Source organism: Podarcis vaucheri (assembly GCF_965113315.1).
Source record: "Podarcis vaucheri genome assembly, chromosome: 2".
NCBI classification, from domain to species: Eukaryota; Metazoa; Chordata; class Lepidosauria; order Squamata; family Lacertidae; genus Podarcis; species Podarcis vaucheri.
Window position 1 is genome coordinate 43,097,338 of NC_138760.1, and position 15,857 is coordinate 43,113,194.

Below are 15,857 nucleotides of genomic sequence, written 5' to 3' on the forward strand. Positions count from 1 at the left end.
TTGTTCGCTTTAAGTGACAGGCTAAAACATTTTTGTTCACTCGGACCTTCAATTGTTAATTGGATGGGTAGTGAGTTATGTTTCTTGACCTTCCTAGTGTTAATAATTTAATGTAGTGGTTAGGGTGTGCCCTTTTATAAATATTCTTGGAAGAGCATGTTTACCTATTGTGTTTTAGGTTTGGTTTAAATGGAGTTTTACTGTCTTTTATGCTGTAAGTCACTTTGGGACATCCAAAGCCTGCCTGCCAGTCTGCTTTGCTTCAAAGGAAGTTGGCCCATTAGGACAAATGAGGTACTATCCCACCAACCTCAGTGTGCCCTAATGGCTCTCACCTACCTGCCTTCCCACCTAGCAACAAGACCAGGGGGTGGAAGTGCCTGCCAGCTTCCTCTTCCTTAGTCTCCTTGTTGCCCTTGTAGAATTCAGGATGGTAGAGACAAAACCAGAATTAGGAAGCTCTGTTTGTCATTGGCTCTGGCTCTACCTACTGTTGGCCTCCCTTCCTCCTGCCCTATCCCTTCCAATGGGCACCAGCGGCCACTGCTCTGCTGCTCACCTTAAGTACACTACTGCCATCACCACTGGTGATGTCACCAAGCTGTGCTCTCGACCACAGCAGACTATATACACACTTTTCCTGTTACCCTTTATCATCTTTCTTCCTTCCAATCAGTCCCATTCATCTTTACAGCAATGAGGATCAGCAGGAGAGGACAGGTGATCGAGGGGGCAACAGCAGCATCCATTTGACAAGCATAGTGCCAGCAGTGCATGGGCCCTAGAAATGCTCAGCCATGAAATGATACTCAGATACTCAGCTGAATGAAACTTCCAACTAAAGCTGGCAGCTGCCTGCTCTCTCCTGGATTAGCCAGTTTCTGACAAATGTGCGCCTTTGTGCAGATGTTTAGATTGAGATGAGTGAGGAATTTATTAATGGTTTGAGAATGCAAAGAGCTTTCTGTACTTTTGTCTGTGTGAGTCGTCTGCTCTAGGGCACAAAACACTTCACTTTTTCCATTCACTTCCAGGCTGCTTCTGCATTATGCACCCACTTGCTGCTTCTGCACAGACTTGCTCTCTTCGTCAAAAGAGCTCTCCCTGACAAGGGGGGATGCAGATTTCTGCCCCATTTATTTCACTCTACCTTGATGGTGTCACCTTTACATAAGCTGGGGCGCTACGTCCCATGATGTATGCCTTTAGATTTATAACATCATGGCCACACACAGAGATGTTACAGCCAACCTGTGATCGTTTCCTTGATTTCTGAAGTTCAGAGGCAAGTACTGGCACTTACTCAGCCAAAACAGCATCATCCACACACAAGAAAAGATTATTAGCAGGCTTGGAGGAAACTCCAAGTTTTGCAGAAGGAACAAGCCATGTTTCTTAAGTTAAAAAAAAAGAGAGAGCTGCCTTATACTGAGTCAAATCATTAGTGCACCCAGTTCTGTGTTGTCTAAACCAGGGTTTCCCAAACTTGGACCTCCACCTGTTTTTGCACTACAATTCCCATCATTCCTGCCCACTAGTCCTTCTAGGGATTATGGGAATTGTAGTCCAAAAAGAACCAGAGATCCAAGTTTGGGAAACTCTGGTCTACATTGAACAGTGGCTCAGCAGGGATTCAGGCAAGGTTCTCTCCCAGTACCTGGGAATACCAGGAATCGAAAAGCAATACATCGCTAAGCCATGTCCCCCTCCTTTCATATTTATTAAATGTAAGATGCCCTCAAAAGGTCTTAGGGCTTTGTCCCTCTCCCAGCAAATATAATGCAGTGAATTAACGACCTTGCCAAAGGTTGTGGTGTGTGTGTTTTTTTTGGGGGGGTATTTAGCACAGATGGACGCGGGTGGCACTGTGAGTTAAACCACAGAGCCTAGGACTTGCCGATCCTGCCAACCTAGCAGTTCGAAAGCACATCAAGTGCAAGTAGATGAATAGGTACCACTCGAGCAGGAAGGTAAACGGCGTTTCCGTGTGCTGCTCTGGTTCGCCAGAAGCGGCTTAGTCATGCTGGCCACATGACCCGGAAGATGTACGCCGGCTCCTTCGGACAATAAAGCGAGATGAGCGCCGCAACCCCAGAGTCGGCCATGACTGGACCTAATGGTCAGGGGTCCATTTACCTTTACCTTTATTTAGCACAGATCTAAATTTATAGTGCAAACCTTCATTTCTTTTACTTGCTACTGCAGCTTCTTGGATGGAGAAGGATTCCCCACCCATTGCATAGTGCCACAGAAGCATGGAAGCTGCTTTCCCATGACACAATTCCACATCAGTGGGGAGTGGGTAAGAATAAAACCACTGCATGGACAAGTGAATCATATGGGAACCCAACTGGTTCCTAGACAGGAAGGAGGGTGCCAGACGGAATATTGGAAGACCCAGCCACATATCTGCAATGTATTTCCATGGGATCTGATTCGTTACATTTTATGAATGCCTAGGAAATATCTGACCTCCCACCCCCCTCACCTAAGGAGGCCACTCCATGAAGAACAGAGACCACAGTTTCAGACAGAAATGGAGAGAGAGACGAAAGCTGAGTTTGGACTCTGCAAGCATATTCTGTCTTCTGAGAGATCTGTTACAATCTGTGGCTTTTGGCTGTTTGTTGAAGTGTTGAGCTATACCTCTACCTATGCATAACCTTCTAAATGAATGCAAATATTACAATATGCCAATAAGCCTCCATCAGCCACTGTCCAAAGGGACCCAAACCAAGGAAAGAACAGCACCCCTGGAACACCTAAGCATTTGGAGAAGTGAGACAAGTGTAACAGTATCATTAGCATAAGAAAGTTTTGTGTTTGATAAAACATCTAGCAGAATCATAGTTCTAAATAGTTTTGTGAAACTAAAAAGCCTATACTGAGCAAAGGTGTCCAGTAAAGCATAGCCTTTTATCCTGCCTCTCTCACCATGGCATTTCTCTACGTTTCCTGACCTTTCTGTATTTAATCATGGTCATGGCTGATAGAGAGTGTGGACTGTTCCCCCAAAACAGTGCCTACGCTTTGCCTGTGCCAGCAATGAGAAGCAGACAATGTGAATCTCTGTATACAATGCAGAACTCGAGGTCCACTAGAGTCCAAGCCTGCCTGGTATATCATCCAATTGCTCCCCTGGTCTCCCATTGATGAAAATCAGGCTTGAAGGATTTGCCAAAGCATCTTGTTTAAGTTACAAAGGCTCCTCGTGCACCGAGGATTGAGCTGCCTGCCAGGATTCTTTAACACAGCAATTGATTTACAATATAATTAGAAGCAAAGAGGCATCCTGCGGAGCCGCTTATCCATCCTTAATTTTCCATAAGCAAAGGGTCTATTTTTAAAACTGGAAGGGCCTAGTGGAGTCTTGTTTTCCAGAGGAGGGAACAGGCAACAGGAGCCCCTGTGGCAGCTAGGCAGGCAGATACTACCCACCCTGTGCCCTGAAGGCAGTGCTGTAGCTTTACACAGGAGTACATCACTCCTCTCATTCCCCATTTCAGAAAGATGGCTTATCCTGCTTTTTTGCATCTGTGCGGTGTGAACTCTGGGGAGCAATCAACTATCACTACCTTCAGCAGGAGGCAGGCCAGTCAGTGGGAAGGAACAACCCCCAGGGATGCACACCTTTGTCCAAATGAACAAGTGCATGGGGCATCAGTCACATTCCTGAGAAGACATACACACACTTAGGCACAGGTGGATGTGGTGGATGATGAGGCAGCCTTCTTGGCCCCTCCCATCTCTCCCCGCCATCATTTCCCTCCCTTACCTACTGGAAGAAGAAGGGCTGCAGGTGTGCCAAAAAGGAGGTAGGGGTAGGAAGACAAGAGGAACGGGTGGGGAAATGCAGCTACCTTATCTCAAATGACATTAAGGAATGGTTGTAGCTTAGTGGCAGAGAACAGGCTTTGTATGCAAAAGGTCCCAGGTTCACTCACTGGTACATCTAGGTAGGGATGGGAGAGAACCTCACCCAAAATCCTAGAGAGCTTCTGCCAGTCAGTGCCAATAATACCAGGTTAGATGGACCAATTGTCTGACTAAGCAGATGGAAGCTTCCTGTGCTCCTATGTAAAACGATACCCTTGGTCTCGGGCAACTCTAGGCATAAGCACCACCTCTTTCATACATGAACCAACCAGGACCCTGCAGTCTTTATCAGAGGTCCTTCTATGTGTGCTTCATCTGAGGGAGGTGCCAATGGTGGCTACATAAGGAGGGGCTTTTTCATTGATGGCCCTGTTTGTGTAATATTCTCCCCAGGGAAATGCACCTGACACCATCATTGTCAGTTTTTAGGTGCTAGACTTTTGGGGCTTTTGGTTGCTTAGTTAGCCCCTACTATGGTGCTCATCTTTTAAAGGAATGGGGCAGGACTTGTATTGTTCGATGAGCATGTTAGGAATTTTGTATTATATGTTGTTTTTAATTTAATTAATTTTTCAAATGCCCTTCCCAATCCACAGCATAGTATTTAATAAAGGGATGGTAGCAATAATTGGGCAAAATCCCCCAGAGACCAAAAGAGAGTAGGAACACAAGTAGTGATAGATAGGGATGGTGGTGTAAAATGCCTTATATGGTGAATTAAAAAGTGAACATCTTAGGTGTACATGCACACTAAAAGTGCAGCATATGAATGAAATGGCCAATAGTGAGTTCATCAACAACACTGCTTGTTACAAGCATAAAATAAGAAGCATATTGTTTACCCAAACTCTGCCCTTATGATGGGTCAGGAGGGAAACATACAAATGTAAGGATTCGTACAAATTATTATTAGAGAACTATATATTTATCAATGATGGTTAGTCCAAATAATCTGTTAAAGATGTAAAATGTGCATGCAAGATTATATTATACATGGTTGCCGGAATGTACCTGTGGAGGAAGATTTGTAAGAATCTTCAGTGGCTCCTCATTAAGTCAATGCTTTTAAAACAACAACACATTATTCAACATAAGAAGAAGCCTGCTAAATCATGCTTCTGTCACTGGAGGCAGAACATAGCTATTGTGGCTAGTAGCAATTAATGGCCTTATATTCCATGAAATTGTCTAATCCCACTCTAAAGGCATCCAAACTGGTGGCCGTCCCTGCACCTCATGGGAGTGAATTCCATAGTTTAATGATGTGCAAATAAGCATTTGCATTTGTCCAAAATCTTCCAATATCCAGCTCTATTGGATGGCTTGGGGTTCCAGTTTTATGAGAGAGGAATAAATTCACATAACAGCGAAGTTTACTCTGGCTTTGCTTTTGATTAAGGGCTTGTCCTCACTAGAGTTTACTGTGTGCTTGTTGCTGTTTGCATTCCCATTTAATTTGCATAGTCCATATGATATGACCCTCAAACAACACCAATCTCAATGCTTTCCCTCTGTAAATTCAGGTTTACTCAATACAGGGATAATTTAACAAGTTGTGGGAAATTCTGCTCCAAACTGCTCCACTCAGGGTTGCAGACTTTGTTTTTTTTAATTGATGCGTGGATCAGTTGTCACTTTCTCCTACTCCCCTTTCCATGCCCACTACTTTCTTAATGCTTTCATTCCTTTTCTCTGCTTGTAACTATTTCTTGTATATTCATGAATGGAGCACTATTATTATTATTATTATTACCCTTCTGATTTGGACAAAACCAGGAAAAAAAACAAAAAAAAATACAGTTTCCTTTTGCACACTTCTTGGGCAGGGATTTTTTTTTTAAAGTAATATTAATAAAATATGCACACAGCTACCTGCACACATGCCCTGTTGGTGCTTAACTGGCATAATAGAATCACACAATTAGAAGGCTGGGAAAGGGAATGCCTTCTGGTATGAATGGGAAAGACTAAAATTACTTACCACTTACAGATTCAAATGCATGCAGGTGTGGATAATTCCATTCTAATTCAAGTGGGGGGGGAGTGCTTTAATAGATAAACAAATGTGGACAAGCCCTTTAGAAGACTTTTCAGAATGGATTAGTAGAACAGCTCATAGCACACTGGAAACCATTTGTAAGTGTGGAGCCTTCTTGCCACTTTTGCAAGTTTGCATCTTGGTTATTTCTTCCACCTCCATTTTTCTTTTGCCTCTCTTATGTGTTCAGTTTATACATATGTTTTATCTTATGCTGCTCTGTGACTGAAATAAAGTTTGATACTGATACTCTTTTTCCTCTCAGTTCTTACATTTCTGGAAATCCTATATGGTAATAGTAAGCTCATTCTCCAGTTATGAATCCTTACGTAGCTAAAATGGCACCATTCATGTACAAGGGCAAGGCACCGTCAGGTGGCAGGGGGACGGGGACCCCAAGACATGCAGAAATTCAAAAAACCTTTACAGGTGGGCACATAATGCTGATTGGCTATTGTGGGAGGTAGGGGTGAAATATCCTGAAAGATTGCATGGCTGGAACCCTGAACAGGGCATTCTACACTGCAACATTTTGTTGCAGATTCCTCTAGCAAAATAGTACTTTGCTCCATGATTGATATGTGCAGATGCAGACAGTACAGATGAGCCATGATCAGAGATAGGATGATAAGCTAAAATGACCACTATTCCTAACATCAAGGCTGTTCTTATGTTCTTGCCTGACACAATTCCATGGAAGTCACCAAAGTTCCATCTGCCGTGAACTTTGCCCACTACAGCTAATTTCCCTGACCTAACGTTCTCATCTTCCAACGAGGCCACCTCCAAGTGATACAAAAATACATATCTGTCTGGTAAACATCTCTTTTCTAAACCAACTAGATTTTCACACAGACACAACATTTCCCTCCTGCAGTAGATTCCCAAGCCCCTCTCCAATTTTAAATTCTGCCAGTAATGGGGATTCCGTTTCATCCCTTGGGAGATTACTCCACAGACTCATAGATCTTATTACCAGGAAGGCAGGATTTCCCCATATCTGTCCTCCATTAGCTAGTTGTTGGATTAGCAATCACTCACTATTCCTAAGCAGTTTCCTCCCTGACAGGCTAAAGTGGTTCCTTTTGCCTTCGTTGTCATTCGTCATGATGACAGTCTTAGATCCTCCTCAGAAGAAGTACAATACCTTCACATTAATCAGCATTCTGTTTTTCTACTAGTAAACGTTCAAAGATTTCACGCTGCTATCTAAACCAAACTTATTTTCCCCAGGGCCAGTCACCCAGTTAAGATGTCATGTTCAAATCCCATTGCCCTCTCTTTATGCGGCACTTACATTGATCAATCCATACAAAACCATGGCTAAGCAGAAAATGTTAAACTGTGTTCTCTCAATTCTGGTTTCAAGCTCACAAAAGCCTTTCAGTCACCACACTGGGAGAGGTGTTTTGTACATTTTGACTGTATATGAGAGTGAGTGAAGGATTTGAATATTTCCCTATGTTAAAAACTCCAAATGGGTGGCCATTTGCTCCAATTAACAATTTCCAACATGGTACCTTCCTAAAAATAGTTTCCCCATTCCCATTTTGAGTTAGGGTGGAAACTTTTACCAACCCCACTGCACCACCAGCATGAATCAGTCACCTCCTTCACTGGATGGGCTTCCACACATGTTCAAATGTATCCCCAGCTCCAGCTCTGTGACCTAAGATGCAACAATCTGGGGCCCTCCAATAGTCCATTTATGTACCCCTTTTCACAGAGGGTACACCCAGCGGTTTCTAACCCTATGCTCAATTTTCACCAGCTTTGCAGAATTGTATTTGTTTGACCACAGGTCATCACGGAACAGCCTGTACTCCATTATGCAGATAGGTGCCAGGCCAGCAGCGCTTGTCTCCCGCAGTGGGGTTGGCTTTGACCACAGAATAATGCTGTTGGGTACAGCTTTGCAATCTCCAGAGCAAGGCTGTGGGGAGCCAGAGCTCATTGCCACGCTAGGCTGGGGTGACGTAGAGGCCTCCCAGGCACAGCTCTGCCAAGAACCCATTATGTTCTCCAGATGCTGCTTTTCCTCTCCACAAAGGGCAGCAATTGACACAACAAACCAACTATTTGTGAAATGGTTCTGGAGGGGCAAGCAACCCACATTAAATAGAAACATCTTTACCCACCCCCAAAAAAGTGCAGTGGGGAAGAATTCCCGAGACCTGATGTTATACCACTGGGCACAGGCATGGAAATGTGCATGAGAATGAATTTTCCAGATGAATGTTTTACCCTCAAGCAACCTAGTGCAGAATTTATTTTGAGAAGTAGAAGGCACTAATGTGGCAGTGCCACAGGAGGCAACTAAGTCAGCTGCTAAAATTATCTATAATGAGATCTTCTTCGAATCATAGGATGGTACAGTAGTATTGGAAAGGACCTGAGGCTATCCTGACCTATTTCTGCACTGAATGATTCGCCTTGCCCAAGAGGAGCCTGCTAGATCAGGTGAAAGGCCCATCCAATCCAGTATCCTGTTCTTGCAGTGGTCAACCAGAGGCTCATGGGAAGCCCTTGAGCGGAACAGTACTTTCTCCACCTGTGATTCCCAGCAACTAGTATTCAAAGGCACCCTGCCTCCACAAACATACAAATCCCTATCAGCTTTAGATTCCATTCAAGATGAGTGCAGTGACCATCCACTTAATAATTTCCCAGTAACCAGGAGAAGCAAGGAAGGGCTTTAGCATACCATTCCAGTGGCCTCTGCTGAACAGAGTATGCATGGATCAAGAAAGCACCTGTATCATACAGTTCAAAAGGAAAGCAAGCTTGTCGTAGCTTGCAAATAAACTAGTGTATTTCTCTCTTTCCTTGTTTTAATCCATGCAGTCACATACATGCCTCTTTCTTTCTGTACGGGGCTATCTTTATTGCCCCCACTACACACATTTATATAAAATTAAGTCTACAATACTCAACACACAGCTCCTGGTGGTAGCAGATAACAAATCTTTGCCCTTTTCTATCCGACAGCCCTTCAGGTATTTGAAGAGTGGTATCAGGTCCCTCCCTCCCTCTTCGCTGTCAGTGTTCCCTTCTCCAACAAACCTAGTTCCTTCAAAATTTCTTCATAAAACTTTTGTACCGTACCCTTAGTAATCCCTCCTCTGAACCTGTTTTGGTTTGTCAATTTCCTTCTTAAAATGCAGCATTCAGAACTGGGTGGTAAAACTGTTCCTAGTCTGTACCACTACAGAAGGCAGGTGCAGAGACTGCCTGAACTCCCCTTATTTTAAAACAAAGAAACAAACTGACATGAGGAAGGATTCTGATCTAGCCTGCTTCTTGACGTATTCACATTCTACATATGGGATTTTAGACAGGATTTCCCATGCAGGGGCATTCAGAGGTGTAACTCTAGCAACAGACTGATCCAGGAACAGTTTCCCTCATTTGACTATAGCAGACGACGGGAATGTTACGTGAAAAATGGATGGGAACAAAAGTCCAGTAGGAAATAGCCAATAGACCTGATATGATAGATTTATCACACATACACACACATCAAACTTAGAACTTGCAGGCTGATGCTTTGACTTCCCACCAGGTGTTTAGCTACGAGGCTCTGACCTCTTTACAGAATCTTCTAGACTAGAGGAAATTCTCAGATTGCTCAGAAACTGGAGGTTCTGAAGCTTTTCATTATTTCAGACAAGAGCACCCCGCCATTAGAAAAGAAGGGAGAAAGGATGCCATCAAAGTGAACAGTCATAATTTGGAAAAGCACATTGTTATTTCTGGAAAGGGTTCTACAGCTTGCAATTTACAACCTCTGTGAAAAGTTTCAGCTATTTACACAATCCCAGCCTTGAATTGGCAGCTGTGATATGCCTGCTCTTGTTTTGCTTGTAGGCTTATGTAGCATAATGCGCAAATGCTGAACTGCTCTCTGCCTTTTGCAGTGTATGGGGTTTTAATTTATGTGATGTGGACGAATGATTTGTGATTGAAACGCTTCATAAAAGTCTGTTTCATCTTTGGAACCAATAAAGAATAATCTGTTTCTGCTTCCTTCAATGCAAGATACGGAGAAGCATTTTAATTTCCTTATGGTTTTCTTAAACAAGGTGGCGTTTAACACAGAACAGAAATGGGATCTCTTGAACAACCTGCCTGGAGTTACTATGGGGCAGTGAAACCAACGAGCTTTAACGCAGGGGTCAGCAAACTTTTTCAGTAGGGGCCCAGTCCACTGTCCCTCAGACCTTGTGGGGGGCCAAACTATATATTTGGGGGGGGGGATGAATGAATTCCTATGCCCCACAAATAACCCAGAGATGCATTTTAAATAAAAGGACACATTCTACTCATGTAAAAACATGCTGATTCCCAGGGAGTCCGTGGGCTGGATAGAAGGCCTTAGTTTGCCTACCCATGCTTTAAAGCATAGCTTGACTTTAGGCAGTTTGCTTGACTATTATGAGGAATTTTCACCCTTCTATAGATGTATCATCTGGACAGGTGCTAAACTTTTGCATTGAGGAGATGATATAGTAGGATAGGACAAGTTCTTCAGGTCAGTTGATTGGCATCCATCTGTCTTGGGAGACAATGGTGCAGAGCACGTTTTGGGATGAAGTCAAACCATTGGAGAGTTACTCTATAGTTGTGGCTGTAGAGACTGATATGGGGTTTTTTTTGCATTGGGTAGTAACTGGTGGAGTTGTAATTTTCTTCAGTTGCTTGTATCATAGTGGGAGTGCAAGGGCAACTGGATATATTTTATGAAACAATGAGGCCTCTTGGCATGTTATGACCACCATCTGGAAACCTCTTGAAACAGCCTGTGCATGATGGCTACACCATATGCCAGTGGCCTGTCACCTGGACCGTGCCCATCATGAAGAGTTTCTATGCTGCCACCAAGCACTTCCAGAAGTGTCTGGTGATGGGAGTGGAAACTCCATACAAGTAGGACACTCTACATGTTTTGATCACCATGTGGAGCAACATTCAGCCTGTTTCCACTGGCCTTCACATGATGCATGGCCACTTTGAGAACTGGGAATTCCAATTGCCATCTTAATACAACACCAAGGAATGACTACCTGGTGGACCGTATTTTATTCTGAAAAGGGATGAACTGGGTCCAGCACACCAACAAATACTTTTTTAAAAACTAAATACAGAGACTTTTAATAAAATGCATTCCAGCCCATAAAGGAACAGCACATTGATTTTCTTGAGACATGTACTATTTAGAGTCTCTGCAAAAACAAATAAAATGCCCATTACAAAACAAATACTAAGAAGAAAATGCTGTGGAAAACTCTCGGGAGAACACTGTGTTTTAATATGGTCTGTGTACAGTGCATCATTGCTGGTCTGCTAAAAACTGTGCTCTAACAGAGCAAAAATGCATCTGCATTCCTTCAGGGTAAAAATATTCATGTGCAGACATCATAGTGAATCACAGAATTTTTTCCCCTCTCTCTTTTTCTCCTGAAGCTTCTAGAAGTTCATCTCACTTAAACTAGTGGTAGTCATTGCTGTTCAAAGTACCTGCTGGGACCTAGCTTGCTGAATGAACAGTACTGTTGCATCTATTTTGTCTCTATGCCTTATATATCATACCATTGATCTATCTAGCTCAGTCTTGTCTACACTGGTTGGCAGCAGCTGTCCATGCTCTTGAGGTATTTCGCATAACTTGGGATTTTCTTCATGGACTTACCACTGGACCTTTGTGAAAGTATGTGCTTCAGTTCTTTAGGTGATTAATAACTGGGAAATCATGACTGAATGCCTGGTTGGAATCAAGCAATAATAGCATATTCTTTCTGCAAACTTGGTGCAGTGCCATTATTAAAAATGTGACCTATTCCTGATTTGAAATCTCACTTCTGCTAGGTACTTGCTAGAGAAATGTGGCTTCACTAAGACTAATACCCCAACTGATCTGCAATATTATGCTAGCCTACTTTAAAGTGTCATTGTGAGAGAGAATGATTGTGAAGTGCTTTGAACACTTGACATGTACTATATCAGTGCAAAGAAATATTATTCTGCTGACCTTTTCCCTGTTTTTCTCAAAACTCTTTACTGCTCAGCTCCTTGGTCCCATCTCCCTCTGCTCTCTTTCTCCAAAAGTCTCATAGAAGCTAATTGTTGCCAACTTACATCTCTTGGCTTCCCTTTTTTTACTTTTGCAGTCATCTTGTGACTGAGTTCACCATGAGTAATTTAATAATTGGCTAGACCAAGACTATTAAATGTAATGTAATGATCTCTTTGTGGGGTGCCCTTGAAGACTATTTGGAAATTTCAGTGCAGTTACTTGTAGGTTTGTGGAGGTAGATATATAGCTGCTTTGTTGTTGTTGTTGTTGTTGTTGTTGTTGTGGTTGTTGTTGTGGTTGTTGTTGTTGTTTGCTGTTTACAATCTTCCTGTTTGGTTCCATGCTCTGTTCCAAGTGCATCTTACAACATTTAAAGTCCTACAGATTATGGATTTGATATATCCTATGGAACACCTTTTCCTAAATGGCCTCTCCGTTCGCAATCGCTAGCTAGAAAAATCAGGCAACAGGTAATGGGAAAGAAGAGTTTGGATTTGATATCCCGCTTTATCACTACCCAAAGGAGTCTCAAAGTGGCTAACATTCTCCTTTCCCTTCCTCCCCCACAACAAACACTCTGTGAGGTGAGTGAGGCTGAGAGACTTCAGAGAAGTGTGACTAGCCCAAGGTCACCCAGCAGCTGCATGTGGAGGAGCAGAGACGCGAATCTAGTTCACCAGATAACGAGACTACCACTCTTAACCACTACACCACACTGGGAAAGACACAATACTGATACAGATGGGCAAATAGTTTGACATGGTACATAGCAGCTTGCTATCTGTTGAGGTCAGCTGAGGGTGAAACTAGATATGACATGCTTTCCATCTACAGTCCTTGTATGGATTAAATGAAAACAAATGGTGGGACAGGATGACACCAGAACAGGCCAGTGGCATGGTGGCGGGGTGTGTGTGTGCTTTAACCATTTGTCATGGTTCAAACAGAGTGTGGTAGGAGGGCATGCCCAATATTTTCCTCCCTCAAAGGCATCCATACAAGAGCTAAAGATGTCAATAACACCATGTCTAATTTATTCTTCAAAGACTTTGTTGGGCGTTCCTCACTAATGGAGGGCTTAGGAACACAGGAAGCTGCTTTAGGAAGTCAGCCCATTGATCTATCTAGTTCAGTATTATCAACACTGACTGGCAGCAGCTCTCTGGGATTTAAGGCAACTTTTAGAAGCTTCCTCAAAATGAGTGGATTGGTAAAAAGGAAAGTCAAAGTCAAGAGGGCCAAGTTACTCCTAAATACCTGGGAGCTGTTTTAAATATACAGTGATACCTCGGGTTACATACGCTTCAGGTTACATACGCTTCAGGTTACAGACTCCGCTAACCCAGAAATAGTGCTTCAGGTTAAGAACTTTGCTTCAGGATGAGAACAGAAATTGTGCTCTGGTGGTGCGGCAGCAGCAGGAGGCCCCATTAGCTAAAGTGGTGTTTCAGGTTAAGAACACTTTCAGGTTAAGTACGGACCTCCGGAACGAATTAAGTACTTAACCCGAGGTACCACTGTACAATATTAGAAGTTTAACAGGAGTGAATACCACAGATCAGCAAAGGTAGCATGAGGGCCAAGAAGATGCTGGTGTGGTTAATGAGCCGAGTCAAAAGAAGCTGTTAGAGACAAGAAGGTATCCTTCAAAAAATGGAAATCTTTTCCAAATGAAGGGAACAAAAAGGAACACAAACATTGGCCAAAATATGTTTTGAAGAAACTAGGGGATGCAAAAAAAGAATTTCAGAGGCACACATGCGCGCGCACACACAAAATCATTAAGACAAACCTCACTGTTATCTCTTAGGTGTCCTGTTAAGTTTTTTTTTTGTGGATTTATACACTGGCTTTCAGAATGTCTTCTCAGAAGGTAGTTTTACAATACAATTAATAGTTTAGGCAGAGTATTTGTAAACCACTTTCTGTACTTTGAGTGGAAAAGTGGAAAATACACTATTAAAATAAATAATAATACAAACATAAATACATTTTTAAGAACCATGAAAACAGATGCAAGTCAAACAATAAATAAACAAATGCAATGCAAACAGGTCCAAACACCAGAAAGTGACAGTCATTCATACTTCCTTCTTCCTTGAATTATAACATCCAAAGCCCTTTTATGCGTAATGAATTAGTACAGCTGCCATACATAGGAAGTGGGAGATGGATTGGTTGGGTAGCAAATGATTTTTTCTTTGAGGAATCAATTGCTTTTGAACTAAGCATATTATGTACAGGATCTCCTATTTATCTGTGGTTTAAACTCTTATTGCTTCTTAGGGCGAGTACAAAAACACTGGGTTACTATATCGTCACTAGAAGGCATTTGACTTGATAATGACAGCATCCCCACCCCCTGAAAAATCTTACAAATATGTTTAACATGTTGATACAATGAGACAACACAACATCGTTTCATTATTCCAGGAATATGCCAATCTGAGAATAACCAAACATTGCACAGCAAAACAAGATGCCACAAAGCTGGGGTTTTAGATTGCCGCAGTGAGCATTTCTGTTTAAACAGAAACAGATTTTTGGCATTAAATGCTTTGTGAACAGTTACAAAGATGGTAGGATAGGTCTCAGTGAGGCCTGTGCTACATGCATGTCTCCAGATTGCAAAACCTCTGGCACATGAGGCCAAGTGGTGTCTCTGGAATTAAGGTCCTTGGAAAGCTTTCCAAGCTTAACTGATGAAAAAGAATTAAGACAAACTCTTCCTAAGTTACTCAGATCCCCTTATTGCTTCATTGTAGGGCCTTTTCGGCGGGTGCACCAGTATTGTGAGATACCTTGGCTTCCTCTCCAGTTGTTTTTGGCAATGTGGCAAAAGCATTTTTATTCTGAAAGACTTTTGCCTGCTAAGATCATTTTTCGCTGTGGTCTCTGCCATTGCTTTTAAATGGATTTTAATGTTATGTATTCTATCTGTTGTGTAGTTATAGAGCCCTGCCAGCAGAAGCCCATGCAAAACCTGCACTAGCACAATGGAACTTCCCCCCACTTTTCTTCCCTTTGCCTGCCATGCCCCCATTTGCTTGGGGGAGAGGCAGGATAACCACACACCCCCGACAGCACACAGAGGGAAGAGAGGACAGATCATTCCATCAGGCAAGCAGAAATGTCTGTGCTGCCACAGCAATTTCCTTTAGTGCTGAGTTGAATTCCTCCCAATGTATTTTTATTGTTTTGTTCTTGTGTTTTAATATATTTTATTGTACAGTGATTCTGAAATGCAGTAAGTGGCCCTGAGTGGTGCATGGTTACCAGAAGGATGGGGCAGAATTTGTTAAGGCTTTACAGACATCGTAACTGTGAATTAATACAGCATTAGTGGTGAAGCTTATACACTACAATAATGACATTTCTTAGCAAGGCATGCAGAGGACAAGGAGATAATGTGGAACTTTAGAAAAGAAGGGATGCCATAGCACCTGCCTTCCTGTTTCCTGTTCAGTCTAGGCTACTCTGTAGCAATCGTGGTCCAGACTAGGGGTGAGAAATTTCTGCTCGCATTTTAATTTGAACCTACCTAATTTGCACTTTCCTAACTAACATGCAAACCAGAACACAGCTCTTTTGAAATTCACACTAATTTGAATTTTGCAGTGCAGTTATCTAATCAAAGAGTGTGCACAAAAATTGCTGTACTACTGAAAAACACACACCCAGATGCTTGTATTGGGGAAAACGATGTACAAAATGCATTCCATTAGGGGAAATTGCTTGCAAAAATGTATATACTAGGCAAATTTGCATACAAAAATGAGTATATTAGGAGAAACATGCATTAAAATGCATACAACTTTTAATGGTGACATTTTAAAAATATGCAAACGTATGCAGAAATGGTGTGAAATG

At 42.5% G+C, this 15,857-nt stretch overlaps 1 protein-coding gene across 3 annotated transcripts in view; it reads right to left on the bottom strand.

Annotated features, from left to right (window-relative positions):
• MYOCD (myocardin) overlaps window positions 1-15,857 on the bottom strand; it is a 224,187-nt gene that overhangs the window by 167,181 nt on the left and 41,149 nt on the right. The window lies entirely within an intron of this gene.